The sequence below is a fragment of the Somniosus microcephalus genome, chromosome 1 (assembly GCF_052327205.1).
Source record: "Somniosus microcephalus isolate GS21.2 chromosome 1, FLI_Smic_1.0, whole genome shotgun sequence".
Taxonomy (NCBI): domain Eukaryota; kingdom Metazoa; phylum Chordata; class Chondrichthyes; order Squaliformes; family Somniosidae; genus Somniosus; species Somniosus microcephalus.
In genome coordinates this window covers 279,317,329-279,331,681 of record NC_140987.1, presented here as the reverse complement: position 1 = coordinate 279,331,681, position 14,353 = coordinate 279,317,329, and positions in this window count along the sequence as shown.

Below are 14,353 nucleotides of genomic sequence, written 5' to 3'. Positions count from 1 at the left end.
CGTCGCGCAGTGCGCAGCGAACGGCTCGGCCGCATCGGCTGGCCCCGCCTCCGCCCGGATCCCACCCCCAGGATCGGTGGCAGAGGATTCCTCCCTGGGCTCCTCCGGGGGCGCCGGGCCAGAAGACGGCGGCGGTTCGGAGTCCCCCTCCACCCCAGATGCCAGAACGCCCAGAGAAATCGGGGAGAAAACAAATTGAAATTCCACCAGGACATCCGGCGCCAGAGGTACAGTCAGGGGGCCTTCCTCCTCCTCGCCACCAGTCTCCGACCCAGCGGATGGGGTGTCCTGGACTAAAATTACAACCAGGTCGAGCAGCCCCTGTGAAATGTCCGGGTCGCATTGGGCAAGCTCAGTTTCTTCCAGCTTGCCCGACCCAAACCCCAGGCCGCCCGACACGGCGAGGGGTAATGGGACAGATAAAATATCGATTTCTGCCGCGGGTTGTTCCGCGAACCCCCTCACGGCAGGGTCTCGGCCCCATCCCCGGGAGGCACGTGCTGGACAGACTCATCTGCCTCAGCCTCCCGAGGGACAGGTGACTCCTGCCAATCACTGGTGATGGTGACAGCGGGGGGGGGGGGATGCGCAGTACCCGCGGCGGGCGACGACTCCCCCAGGTCGGCGGGACCTTCCTCCTCCCAGTCCTCCTCCTCCTCTAGGGGGTCGCGCCTTCTTTTTAGCACGGAGGGAGCGAGGGAGACCTCCATGTCTGCAGGGGCCTCCTCCTCTGCTCCCTCCGGCGGAGCAGGTTTGTCGGGTACCTCGGGCCCGAGCCCGGCCGCAGGTATTAACTTTTCCGCCTCGGCAGTCGTGACCACAGGCTCGGGCACGAGGTCCCTCCCACCCTCGTCTGCCCCGACCAACTCCACAATGAGCGCGGGAGTCAGGGGCTCCAGGTTCAAGGGCCGGCTCTCCACAGGGGGACCCACCCTACGGTGTTTGGTTTATCCCCGCGCCTTTCTTCCACCCAGACGCGCTCCCTTCCCCCCGCTGGAGGCCTTGATGGCATCGGCCTCTGGCGTCGACCGCGCATCGGTTGTTCGGTGGATGTGGCCAGACCCAGGGAGAGGAGCGGCGGCAGCGCCAGCCTCGGCCACACCAGACCCTCCAGTGGCCTTGGAGGCGAGGCAGTTTTCCGGATGTGCCCCACCTCTGTGCAGGCGTGGCACCGCACACCATCCGCCGTCCAAAAGGCGTGATAGGCGGTCCCCTCATGGAGGACGGAAAATGCCCCGTCGGTGTCCTCCTCCCGTGCCAGCTGAATAAAGACCTTGCGCCGGAAGGAGAAAACATGCCGAAGGCTGGCTTCCCGGCAACCGAGCGGGATAGGTGCGATCCCCGACCTCACCTCCCCAAGTCGGCGCAAGTGGGGGAGGAGGAGCTCACCAGGAATATAGGGTGGGACGTTGGAAATAACGATCATCCGCACGGTGGCCTCGAGAGGATCCATCGGCAGGAAGGTCCCACCCACGGTGAGCCCCTTGGCAACGGCCAGGGACACCGCCCGCTCCGACCCCAGGAAGAACACAGCCTTCCCCGTACATTTTTGAGGCGGCGAGGATGGCTGAAGGGCCGACAACCCCAGCCATTGCCTTTACACACGCCTCAATTGTCATTGTGGGGTGGGTGTAGCTCTTCACCCCAAGCTTTTTTGTTATTAAAGAGAAAGGTGACGGGGCAGCAGAAGAAGCGGGAGCAGCTGTGGCTGTGGCTGCCACTCCCGCATAAGTCCTGGCTGGCATCGCCACCGGCAAAGATGCAGTCGCCATTATGGGGTGGTTTTTATAAAGGGCTACACCCACCCCAAGTCACAGGCCTTAAGAAGTTAATGGCCTCTGGTTTTTTAAAGTCCACCCTTGAGCAGAGGGAGCTGTTAAATTAAAGGCACACCTCTCCCCTTATAGATTGGAATTGGGAGAGGGGCCTACTCCCCTCTGCTCAAGTGGCAATTAAATAGTAGGTGGAAAAGAGGTGCCTCTTGAGAGAGACAAAGAGAGAGACAAAGAGAGAGAGAGGGGTATGGGAAGGAGGGAGGCCGCAAAGGCAGGGTCGCCACTCAGGATGGTAGGTGGATGGGTGTCGGCAGGGGTGCAGTCTCCGATGGAAAAACAAAGTCTCTGTTGCTGATCTTTTGGCAGGGGGAGAAGATGTCTTCACCTGGGAAAGCTGGAGATGCCCAGGCTCAGCCCTACACCAGGTCTTAACGATGTATTAATTGATTTAAAGACTTCACCTAGGCAGCTCCAGCTGTCCCAGGCCAGGCAATAGAAGGGGTGCTTATTAGTGGTGTGTGTGGCCTAGTATTCTACAAGAGCCACACACACACACACAGACACCTCTTGGTGTTCCGGCCGGTCTTCTTTCCTCCCCCCACCTACAATACAAAGTCTTTTGGAGAATGCACCAAATGACACCCACCTGCAGATGTTCAGTAGAAGATGTTAGCCTTCCCTCCTTCCATGCAGTTGATGGTGGGTGTTGATTGCTGCTTCTCTCCCCTCTCTCCCTCTCCTGGAATGGAGGCCAATTTGGGGAGGCAGCGGTGGAAAGGCCTCTCCTCTAGTAGGTGTCGGCCTCCTTTTCCCTCTGTCCTCTCTCTCCAGGCACCTCAGTTGTTGTAGCTGTTGTGTTAGTGGTGGTCTGGGGTTTCTCCTTCTCCTCCACTCCCTGGTCAAGGAGACCACCACTTTCCACTCTCCTTTGGGTGAACCAGCAGCACAGAGAGCAAGGCAGAGAATGAATAAAGTTGTTCGGGGTTGTCCTTCTCTTGTCCCTCTTTTAAGTGGACCAAGTAAATTAAACAAATAAACTGTAATTAAAACTCTAAAACTTTAAATAAAACTGAGCAAATCAAATTAAAATGTGGTTGTCCAATCCAATTATGCACTCCAGTCCCCGTGGCCCCCACCGGTCATGGAATTGCTCGAGCGCGCCGGCGGACACCGTGTGCTACATCTCCAGGGCCGCCCGGGCGCGAACATGGCCGCAGAAGAGAGGGAGGCAATCTGGCTGGACGACCCCCTCGACCGCCCGCTGCCTGGACCAATTGATGGCTTTTTTAACCAGGCCCAGGAGCAGACCCACGAGGAGGTCCTACAACCTGCCCGCTCCCCTCCACACTGGGTGACCGTAGATCAAGAGCATGGGACTGAAGTGCAACCAAAAATCGAGGAGCAGCCCCTTCAAATAATGGAAGAGGGGCTGCAACCTCTCACATTCTGCATATATATGAAAAACGGACTCCTCCAGGCCGCAGAACAAACAGGCGGCCTGGGAGTCCGTGAACCTACTTAAAAATATGTTGCACGGGACTGCCCCGTGCAACACCCTCCAGGCCAAGTCCCCAATAGAACAGGGGAGGAGTCCTGCATAGAGAGCCCTCCATTGGGGACCTCCGCCTCCGCCGGAAGGCAAGATGGCACGGCAAGGCATGTCCGGACGGCAGGCGTAGATGTCAAAGTGGAGAGTGTGCAGGAGCAGCCCATACAGGAAACCCCTCCGCACGGAATGAAAAGGCACGGAGGTTATTTCCTCGAGACGGCTCAAGTTGTGAGGCGCCGGTTCCCGAGGGGGGTTTCGGGGCTGGGCGCCGATAAGGAATTCCGTCCGAACGGGGGAAAGCTCCGATGGGATCGCCCCACACGCTTGAGCCGCCTCGATACACCACGTGGCGCCGGGGCGCAGCGTCGCTTTCATCGACTCGATGGCATTGACCGCGAGCTGAACTTTGGCCCAAGACATGCGCCGCACCAACTCCTCCGGCGCCATCCAGCCCGCTCCTCCGCCATCGAGCAGGTCCCCGACTCTAGTCACCTTGCCAGGCACAGCCCTGCCCTCTGCCAGCCACCCGAACCCGTAGACGTGGAGGAGCGGATTCCTGAACAGTGTTCCCGAAGGACAGCCGCCATTCCTGATGGGGGAGAGCTCCGCCTGGAAGCGACGTAGTTCCAAACCCATAGCAGTTCCTGGTAGAAGACAGGCAGCTCCCGCAGGCTGGCACGCGTGCCGCCCACGTCCAAAAACAGGAGCTGCATGTCGTAATTGAAGCCGTGCAGCTGGCGGAAAAAATACGTCGGCAGCGCACACCATCTCGGAGGATTCTCGACGTACAGGTATCTCTGCAGAGTCTGGAGACGGAAAGTCGCAGCCTGGGTGCGAAGGCACACCAGCGCCTGACCGCCCTCCCTAAGCAGGAGACTCAGAACCACGGCAGAGACCCAGTGCTTCCTTTTGGCCCAGAAGAAGTCGACAAGCTTCTTCTGTATCTTGGCGACAAACGCAGGGGGAGGGATCAAAGTGACGAACCGGTACCACAACATGGCGGCCACCAGTTGGTTTATGACCATCGCTCGACCCCTGTAGGGCAACACTCGGAGCAATCCTGTCCAGCGTCCTAAGCGAGTGATAACTTTGGCCTCCAACTCTTGCCAGTTCGCCGGCCAGGCGTCCTCGGCAGGGCTAAGGTAGACTCCCAAGTAGAGGAGGTGTGTGGTGCTCCAGGCGAAGGGCTTGAACTCCTCCGGCAGGGAGTCCACCCGCCACTGACCCACCAGGAGTCTGGAACATTTCTCCCAGTTGATCATGGCAGAGGATGTGTCCGAGCAAATCTGCTGGCATTCCCGCATCCTCCGCAAGTCAGCGGTATCCGTGACCTTGAGGAGCACGTCATCGGCGTAAGCCGAGAGGACCACCTCCACGCCCGGCCCTTGCAGAGCCAGTCCCGTCAACCTCTTCCGCAAGAGGCGCAGGAAAGGCTCTACGCAAACGGCATATGACTGGCCGGACATGGGGCATCCCTGATGCACCACACTCCCGAAGCGAAGGGGCGCCGTCAAGGACCTGTTAACTTTAATCAGTCACTCTGCGGCAGCGTACAGAAGTCGGATCCGGGCGACAAAATGCGTCCCGAACCCGAATGCGCGCAGAGTCCTGAAGAGATACTCGTGATCTACCCTGTCGAACACCTTCTCCTGATCCAGGGAAAGGAAGGCGACCGACAGACCAGCCCTCTGGGAATGGTGGACCAGGTCCCGGACCAGATGGATGTTATCGTGGATGGTCTGGCCTGGGACCGTGTAGGACTGGTCGGGGTGGATCATGTGGGCCAGCATGGCGCCTAGGCGAGCAGACATGGCCCTGGCAAAAATTTGTAGTCCGTGCTGAGGAGGGAGACCGGGCGCCAGTTCTTAAGGAGGCGGAGATCGCCCTTCTTATGCAGCAGGACAATAACCGCCCTGCGCCAAGAGAGGGGCATCTCCCCGGTCGCCAAACTTTCCCCCAGGACCCGCGCGTAGTCGCCCCCCAAGACGTCCCAGAACGCCCTGAAGAACTCCGCGGTCAGCCCGTCCAGCCCCGGGGGCTTTCCCCTGGAGAGCTGGCGGAAGGCGCCGGTCAGCTCCTCCAGACTCAGAGGAGCGTCCAATTTTTCGGCGCCCTCCAGGCCGACCTTCGGCAGGTCCTCCCACAAAACTCTGCGTGCATCCTCGCTGGACAGATCCGGAGAGAACAGAGCCCCGTAATAGGCGCGTTCCTCCGCGTTAATTCCCTCCGGATCTGAGACCAGAGATCCGTCGTCGGCCAGCAGCCCCAAGAGCTGCTTACTGACCCCCCGTCTTTTTTCCAGCGAGTAGAATAAGGGGGAGCCACGGTCCAGGTCCCGCAGGAACTGGATCCGCGACCTCACGTATGCGCCTCGGGACCCGACGAGCTGCAGGTCCTTCAGCGCGCCCTTCTTCTCTTCGTACACCTTCGGCAGGGCCGGGTCCTCGATGACTTGGCCGAGACGGGACTCCAGGTCGAGCACCTCCTTCTCCAACCGCCCGACCCGGGCCTCCCGCCTCTTGGTCATCCCGTTCGCGTACTCCTGACAGAAGAGACGGACGTGAGCCTTGCCCACGTCCCACCATAGCCTCAAGGAGGAGAAGCCACCCCGCTTCCTTCTCCAGTCGGCCCAGAACCGACAAAACGAATCCTGGAACAGCGCATCCTCCAGCAGCAGGTTGTTAAAATGCCAGTACGCGGACCGCCCCCACGCGCGCAGCAGAATGATCTCCGCCCACACCAGGTGGTGGTCTGTGCACAGCACCGGCCGCATGGAAGCCGCCAGAACGCAGGAGATGTACGCCCGGGAGGTATAAAGACGGTCGATTCTGGACCATCCTCCTCCAGACCTCACGCTAGTGAAGGCGCTGGAGTCGGGGTGGAGATGTCACCAGACGTCCACCAAGTCGAAGGACCCGACCAGGTCCCTCAACCTCTCCATCGCCGCCGGGCATCGCTGGGGGGCCGAACGGTCCTTCGCCTCGAGGGTGTAGTTAAAATTCCCCCCGAGGATGACGCACTCGCCCGCGTCGATGGAACCCAGAAGAGCGGACACTTCTTCAAAGAAGCGCACTTGCTGCGCACTGGCCTGAGGGGCGTACACGTTCACTAGATGGAGCGACACGCCCCCTAGGCGAACAGTGACCTGGAGCTACCGGCCCGGCACGTGCTCCTTGGCCCCCAAGATATCCGGCTGAAAATGCGGGGCCAGCAAGAAAGCCACCCCGCTGGAAACGCTGGAGAGGCGACTCATGCTGACGCCTCCTTGCCACTCCAGCAGCCATGTGGCCTCGTCTCCCGGAACGGTGTGGGTTTCTTGCAGGAAGCACACCGCATAATTCCCGTTCCGAAGGACCGAAAGGTTATTAAATCTGCGGCGAGCCTCCCTGCTGCCATTGATGTTGAGGTTGGCTATGGTTAGCTTCATATCAGAAGCATAGTGCAACCTCTCCCTACACCTAACGGGAGGAGGGAGCGCAGCCGCTAATCGACTGCCACTCCCTCAGCAGTCCAGTGAGGAATGAACTGAGCCGACGCAGCTCGAGCGGGCTCACGTCCGCACCCATGGTCATGACGGCGGCGCGGACCGACCCGATGAGCAGCGCCAGCTCCGACCACCTGGCGAGGGCCAGCCGGGTCTTGTTTTGACGACCCTGGCACATTGCCACAAAATCCCGGAGTTCCCTAACGGGAATGAGGGGAGACTCAGCGAGGCACGTACCGGGCAGACTCATCTGCCTCAGCCTCCCGAGGGACAGGAGACTCCTGCCAATCACTGGTGATGGTTACAGCGGGGGGGGGGAGCGCAATACCTGCGGCGGGCAAGGACTCCCCCAGGTCGGAGGGACCTTCCTCCTCCCGGTCCTCCTCCTCCTCTAGGGGGTCGCGCCTTCTTTTTAGCATGGAGGGAGCGAGGGAGATCTCCATGTCTGCAGGGGCCTCCTCCTCTGCTCCCTCCGGCGGAGCAGGTTTGTCGGGTTCCTCGGGCCCGAGCCCGGCCGCAGGTATTAACATTTCCGCCTCAGCAGTTGCGACCACAGGCTCGGGCACGAGGCCCCTCCCGTCCTCATCTGCCCCGACCAACTCCGCGAGGAGCGCGGGTGTCAGGGGCTCTAGGTTTAGGGGTCGGCTCTCCACGGGGGGACCTGCCCTGAGGTGTTTTGTCTTACGCCGCGACTTCCTTCCACCTGGACGGGCTCCCTCCACCCCGCCGGAGGCCCCGGTGGCATCGGCCTCCGACGTCGACCGCGCATCAGTGGCACCCGATGCGCGGACAGATCCGGGGGGGGAGCGACGGCGGCGCCAGCCTCGGCCACGCCAAACGATCTGGCGGCCTTGGAGGCGGGGCAGTTTCTTCTGATGTGCCCCACCTCCTTGCAGGCGTGGCACCGCACACCGTCCGATGTCCAGAAGACGCGATAGGTGGTCCCCTCATGGAGGACGACGAAGGCTTCGTCGGTGTCCTCCTCCCGCGCCAGCTGGATTAAAAGCTGGCGCCGGAAGGAGAAAACGTGGCGAAGGCAGGCCTCCCGGAAGCCGAGCGGGATGGGCGTAATCCCGGACCTCAGCTCCCCAAGTTGACGTAAGTGGGGGAGGAGGAGCTCACCAGGAACAAAGGGCGGGAGGTTGGAAATAACCACCCTCTGCGCGGTGGCCTCGAGGGGGTCCACCGGCAGAAAGGTTCCGCCCATGGTGAGCCCCTTGGTGATGGCCAGGGACACCGCCCGCTCTGACCCCAGGAAGAACAGAGCCTTCCCATACATTTTTGAGGCGGCGAGGATGGCTGAAGGGCCGACAACCCCAGCCATGGCCTTAACGCACGCCTCAATGGTCATTGTGGGGTGGGTGTAGCTCTTCACCCCAAGCTTTTTTGTTATTAAAGAAAAAGGTGACGGGGCAGCAGAGGCAGCGGGAGCAGCCGTGGCTGTGGCTGCCACCGCTGCATATGAACTAGCCGGCCCCGCCACCGGCGAAGAATTAGACGCCATTATGGGGTGGTTTTTATAAAGAGCTACACTCACCCCAAGTCACAGGCCTGAAGATGTTAAATGGCCTCCGGTATTTTAAAGTCCTCCCTTGAGCAGCGGGAGCTGTTAAATTAAAGGCCCACCTCTCCCCTTATTGATTGGATTGGGAGAGGGGCCTTCTCCCCTCTGCTCAAGTGGCAATTAATAAAAAGATTAATGGAGGTGCCTCTTGAGAGAGAGAGCAGAGAGAGGCAAAGAGAGAGATAGAGGGGGGGTGGGAAGGAGGGAGGCCGAAAAGGCAGGGTTGCCACTCAGGATGGTAGGTGGGTGGGTGTCGGCAGGTGTGCACTCGCCGATGGAAAAAACAAAGTCTCTGTTGGTGGTCTTCCGGCAGGGGGAGAAGATGCCTTCGCCTGGGAAAGCTGGAGAGGCCCAGGCTCAGTCCTACACCAGGTCTTAACGATGTATTAATTAATTTAATTTAAAGACTTCACCTAGGCAGCTCCAGCTGTCCCAGGCCAGGCAATAGAAGGGGTGCTTATTAGTGGTGTGTGTGGCCTAGTATTCTACAAGAGCCACACACACACACACAGACACCCCTTGGTGTTCCGGCCGGTCTTCTTTCCTCCCACCACCCACAATACAAAGTCTTTTGGAGAATGCACCAAATGACACCCACCTGCAGATGTTCAGTAAAAGAAGTTTACCTTCCCTCCTTCCAAGCAGTTGATGGTGGGTATTGATTGCTGCTCCTCTCCCCTCTCTCCCTCTCCCGGAATGGAGGCCAATTTGGGGAGGCAGTGGTGGAAAGGCCTCTCCTCTTGTAGGTGTTGTCCTCCTTTTCCCTCTGTCCTCTCTCTCCAGGCACCTCAGTTGTTGTAGCTGTTGTGTTAGTGGTGGTCTGGGGTTTCTCCTTCTCCTCCACTCCCTGGTCAAGGAGACCACCACTTTCCATTCTCCTGCAGCTGAACCAGCAGCACAGAGAGCAAGGCAGAGAATGAGTAAAGTTGTTCGGGTTTGTCCTTGTCTTGTCCTCTGTGCCTCTGTCCTCACCTGTGTGTTGTTAAAGTATTTGTCTCCTGTCTCATTTGAATAATTATGTCACGTGACCACTCTGGCCTGTATTTAAGCTTCCTGTTTCCTGTCCTCTTTGCTCAGTCCTGGGTTTGCCTGCCTTCAAGTAACAGCTCTTGCTGTGTCTCTGGCGTTCTCAAGTCTCTCTGTGTTTTCGAGTCTCAACTGAATCTCTTTTCGAGTGTTAACCTGTTTCTATGTTCTCGAGTCTCAAGGAACCATCTTTCGAGTTCTACCCGGTCTCGAGTCCTTGGATAGGTTTTCTGCGCTTGGGTCCACTACCGAAACCCTAGCAAAACGGCCCCGTGAATGCACGGCCCCATGACAGTAGGACTGAGCCATACATGGACCCAGCAGAAACCAACCAGCCAAGGTTTGAAACTCTAAAGTTAATTTTCGAGCTCTCTTGGGCAAATATTTGGTCTCCTAGGAAGGAGACCCCCCGCTGTGTCTTTGTGTTTAATTTTTGAGTCTCCTAGGAAAAAGACCCCCACTGTGTTAAATTTTCGAGTGAACTTTCAAGTCTCCTATGTTAAGTGAACTTTCAAGTCTATTGGGCCTTCATTGTGTTAAAATTTCGAGTGAACTTTCAAGTCTTCTGGGCCTTCGTTGTGTTAACTCTCTAGTTAACTTCCAAGTTTCCTGGGCCTTCGTTGTGTTATATTTTCAAGTCAACTCTCAAGCTTCCTGGGCCTCTACTGTGTTAGACCCCCAAGTGAACTCTCAAGTCTCCTGGGCCTTCATTGTGTTAAAATTTCGAGTGAACTTTCAAGTCTCCTATGTTAAATTCAAGTGAACTTTCAAGTCTACTGGGCCTTCATAGTGTTAAACTTCCGAGTGAACTTTCAAATTTCCTGGACTTTCATTGTGCTAACTTTCTAGTTAACTTTCAAGCTTCCTGGGCTTCTACTGTGTTAGACACCCAAGTGAACTCTCAAGTTTCCTGGGCCTTCATTGTTAAATTCTCAAGTCAACTCTCAAGCTTCCTGGGCCTTCGTTGTGTTAAACTCTCGAGCTCTCTTGTGCAATATTTGGTCTCCTAGGAAGAAGACTCCCCGCTGTGTCTTTGTGTATAATTTTCGAGTCTCCTAGGAAGAGGACCCCCGCTGTGTTTGCTACCCTCCTGGTTTGTACCGATAAACTTTCGCGCTCCCCTGGATAAGAAACTTTTGAGCTCTCCTGGATAAGAAACTTTTGAGCTCTCCTGGATAAGATACTCTCAAGTTCCCCCTGGACAAGTTAAGCTCTCAAGTTCTCCTGGTTTGTACTGATAAACTTTCGAGCTTTCCTGGATGGTATAAACTTTCGAGCTTCCCTGGACAAGATAAACTTTCGAGCTCTCCTGGACAAGATAACTTTCGAGCTCTCCTGGATAAGATACTCTCAAGTTCTCCTGGACAAGTTAAACTTTCAAGCTCTCCTGGACAAGATAAACTCTCAAGCTCTCCTGGACAAGTTAAACTTTCAAGCTCTCCTGGACAAGTTAAACTCTCAAGCTCTCCTGGACAAGTTAAACTTTCGAGCTCTCCTGCACAAGATAAACTCTCAAGTTATCTTGGGCAAATGTTTGGGCTTTTGCTGTGTTTTGTTCTGTTGAACTCTCGAACGCTCCCGAGCTCCCACTGTGTTTTTTGTGTTTAATTCTCGAGTCTCGCTAAAAATAAAGTATAAAGAGAAAAAATAAATAAATAAATAAAATAGTGATCATCTTAGGCTTATGGGACGTCAGGTGCCGTCCCTAAACGGGGGGGGGGGGTGTAGTAACGGCTGCAGCGGCACTTCACTCTACTCGCCACCTGAGGGTGGTTTTTGAGGCCTCGGTGCACTGCTGCCATGCCTTTGGGCCCCTCTCTTCACCTGTTTCTCGAGTAATTGATCTCATCAGAGTAATTAGGCTAGTTAATAAAGTTGTTCGGTTTTATCCTTGTCTTGTCCTCTGTGCCTCTGGCCTCACCTGTGTGTTGTTAAAGTATTTGTCTCCTGTCTCATTTGAATAATTATGTCACGTGACCACTCTGGCCTGTATTTAAGCTTCCTGTTTCTTGTCCTCTTTGCTCAGTCCTGGGTTCACCTGCCTTCAAGTAACAGCTCTTGCTGTGTCTCTGGCGTTCACAGAATCACACAGAATCACAGAAACCCCACAGTGCAGATAGAGGCCATTTCAGCCCATCGAGCCTGCACCGACACATATCCCACCCGATCCCCGTAACGCCTACACCAACACATATCCCACCCTATCCCTATAACCCCACGTATTTAAGCCCCCTAACACTAAGGGTCAATTTATCATAGCCAATCAACCTAACCCGCACATCTTTGGACTGTGGGAGGAAACCGGAGCACCCGGAGAAAACCCACGCAAACACGGGGAGAATGTGCAAACTCCACACAGACAGTCGCCCGAGGCCGGATTCGAACCCGGGTCTCTGGCGCTGTGAGGCAACAGTGCTAACCACTATGCCACCGTGTTCTCGAGTCTCTCTGTGTTTTTGAGTCTCAACTGAATCTCTTTTCAAGTGTTACCCTGTTTCTATGTTCTCGAGTCTCAAGGAAGCATCTTTCGAGTTCTACCCGGTCTCGAGTCCTTGGATAGGTTTCCTGCGCTTGGGTCCACTACCGAAACCCTAGCAAAATGGCCCCGTGAATGCACGGCCCCGTGACAGTACCGGTGCGTATGCTCCACATGTGCCTCCTCCCACCCTAATTCATCGCACCCAACTGCATATCCTCCTATTCCTTTCTCCCTCATGTGTTTATCTCGCTCCCCCTTAAAGGCATCTATTCACCTCAACTACCCCCTGTAGTAGCAAGTTCCACATTCTAACCACTCTCTGGGTAAAGAAGCTTCTTCTGAATTCCTTATTGGAATTATTAGTGACTATCTTATATTTATGGCCCCTAGTTTTGGATTAGAGATTTCCTCCATGAAGGAATGGGTGGAAAAAGGATTTCTGGCTCAAAACATGAGTCAGAAAATGATCCTGAACTCAGGGAAAGGGTGGGAAGGAGTTGCATACCAAGCAGAAGGTAGAACCCCAATGGCTAAGAGTAGGGTTTGGAGTACACTGATACATTTTTGGTCCATAATTGGCCCAGTTGGACAAAATATGCAAGTGGCAGAACAATGGGAGATGAACTTTAATGCTGACAAGTGTAAAGTACTGCATATTGGAAGGAAAAATAGGAGAGGCACATACTCCATGAATGGTGTTGAAATAGCTAAGGATGATGCTGAAAGAGACCTAGGATTTTTAATAGACTTGCGGGGGAGAAATTCAGTATCGCCACGTTTGGGGTGTTATACTCGAGCGGGTGCGAAATTTAGCGCTCAGCGCAAATTATCGCCACCTACTGCTAAATTGACCTGCTTCGCCCCAGGAGGTGCTTGGAGTGCTAAAACAGGCGCTGCATGACTGTCTTAAGGCGCTAAGCCGGAGAAGCGAGGCACTACCACTGAGGGCGGGCGCAGCGCAGGTGCGGCCAGTTAGCGATTGCACGTAGACACGCTGGCGCCGGTCAGCTTTTAAAGGGGAAGTTTGATCTAGGATTGCAGCCACACCCTGCGCAACGGAGCCCTAATTCTCGGCCAGGACAGACCTGCTGCCACATTCTAATGCCTAGGACCATGGAGAGGGCCAGGGAGCGAGCGCAGCGGTTCAGTGAGTGGCCCCTGCAGGTTCTGTTTGGCGCAGTGGAGCGCAAGTGATCTATCCTGTTTCCGGACAGTGGCAGGAGGCCGCTGCCCAACGACTATCGCAAAGCTTGGAGGGAGGTGGCTCACAGAGTGACCTCCAGCAGCATGGCGCCTAGGACCCCTGTGCAATGCAGGAGGAAGTTCAATGACCTCACTCGGGTCGTCGGGGTGAGTACCCTTTTCAGTATCCTCTTCATCCCTGCATGTCCACCTCACTTTATGGCCAAAGGGTCCTAAAAGCCCCAATGCCCAGCCTTCATCCAACACCTATGGGCCTTTCATGAAACTCACACGCACATTAGCACTTTACACACAGTAAGGGCTAATCGACCATGGGAGGCAGTGCAGCCAAAATCAGGGCTTCAGCAGCCAAGATCAGAGCTTCACACTATAAGGGCTATTCCACCATGGGAGACAGTGCAGCGAAGATCAGGGCTTCGCACTGTAAGGGCTAATTGATCATGGGAGGCAGTGCAGCCAAGATCAGGGCTCCACACTGTACTCAGAGCCCATCCTTTCTCTTGCAGGGCAAGCTGGCCCATAACAGGAGGCAGCAGCAATGGACCGGGGGAGGCAGGCCTCACCTTCAAGACCTCAACGATCTGGAGCAGCGAGTCCAGCGGATTATGGCAGGCTGGATGATTGGCCCCGTCGCCACTGGAGATGCTGACCCTGTTCTGGACAGCAATGGTAAGGTCATCACCTTTTTGACCTCTCTCCTTCCACTTGTGCCTCACACCAGCATCCTTTGCCACTATCGAACCAATATAGTGCATTGCAGCACTCATGCCTCCCTCGCTGCCGCCCTGTCCTCATGCTAAAACAACTCTTGTACCTCCCTGCTTTCAGATGCTGATTCACCAGGTGAGGAGGTGGGCCCTCAAGCTGCCACTGTGAGTGATTCTGAAGGCGAGGAGGAAGAGGAAGTGGGACCATCAGAGCCACCCTCAGCCGAGGCAGCCCATGGCCATAATGGGGACACGTCTTCCCTGGAGGGGAGCAGGGGGAAAGGGTCTGAGGAGGATGAAGCTCCGGGGCCCAGCAGGCTGCAGCAACGCTGGGGGGTAGCGAAGCTCGGCGGCCTTCTCCCCGGAGGGAGAGTCTGGCCTCCAGTCCTGCTACAGTGAGCACAGAAGAGGTGCGGCTCCTCGCTGAAATGGGCGCCCAGGCAGAGCACAGGCACACTGAGCTCATGGCTGCAGTGGCAAGGATGCCCGAATCCATTGAGTCACTGGCAAGGAGTGTCCCGGATTTCGGTGCAGCACTGGCAAGGAGTCTGGAGGACTTTGGTGCA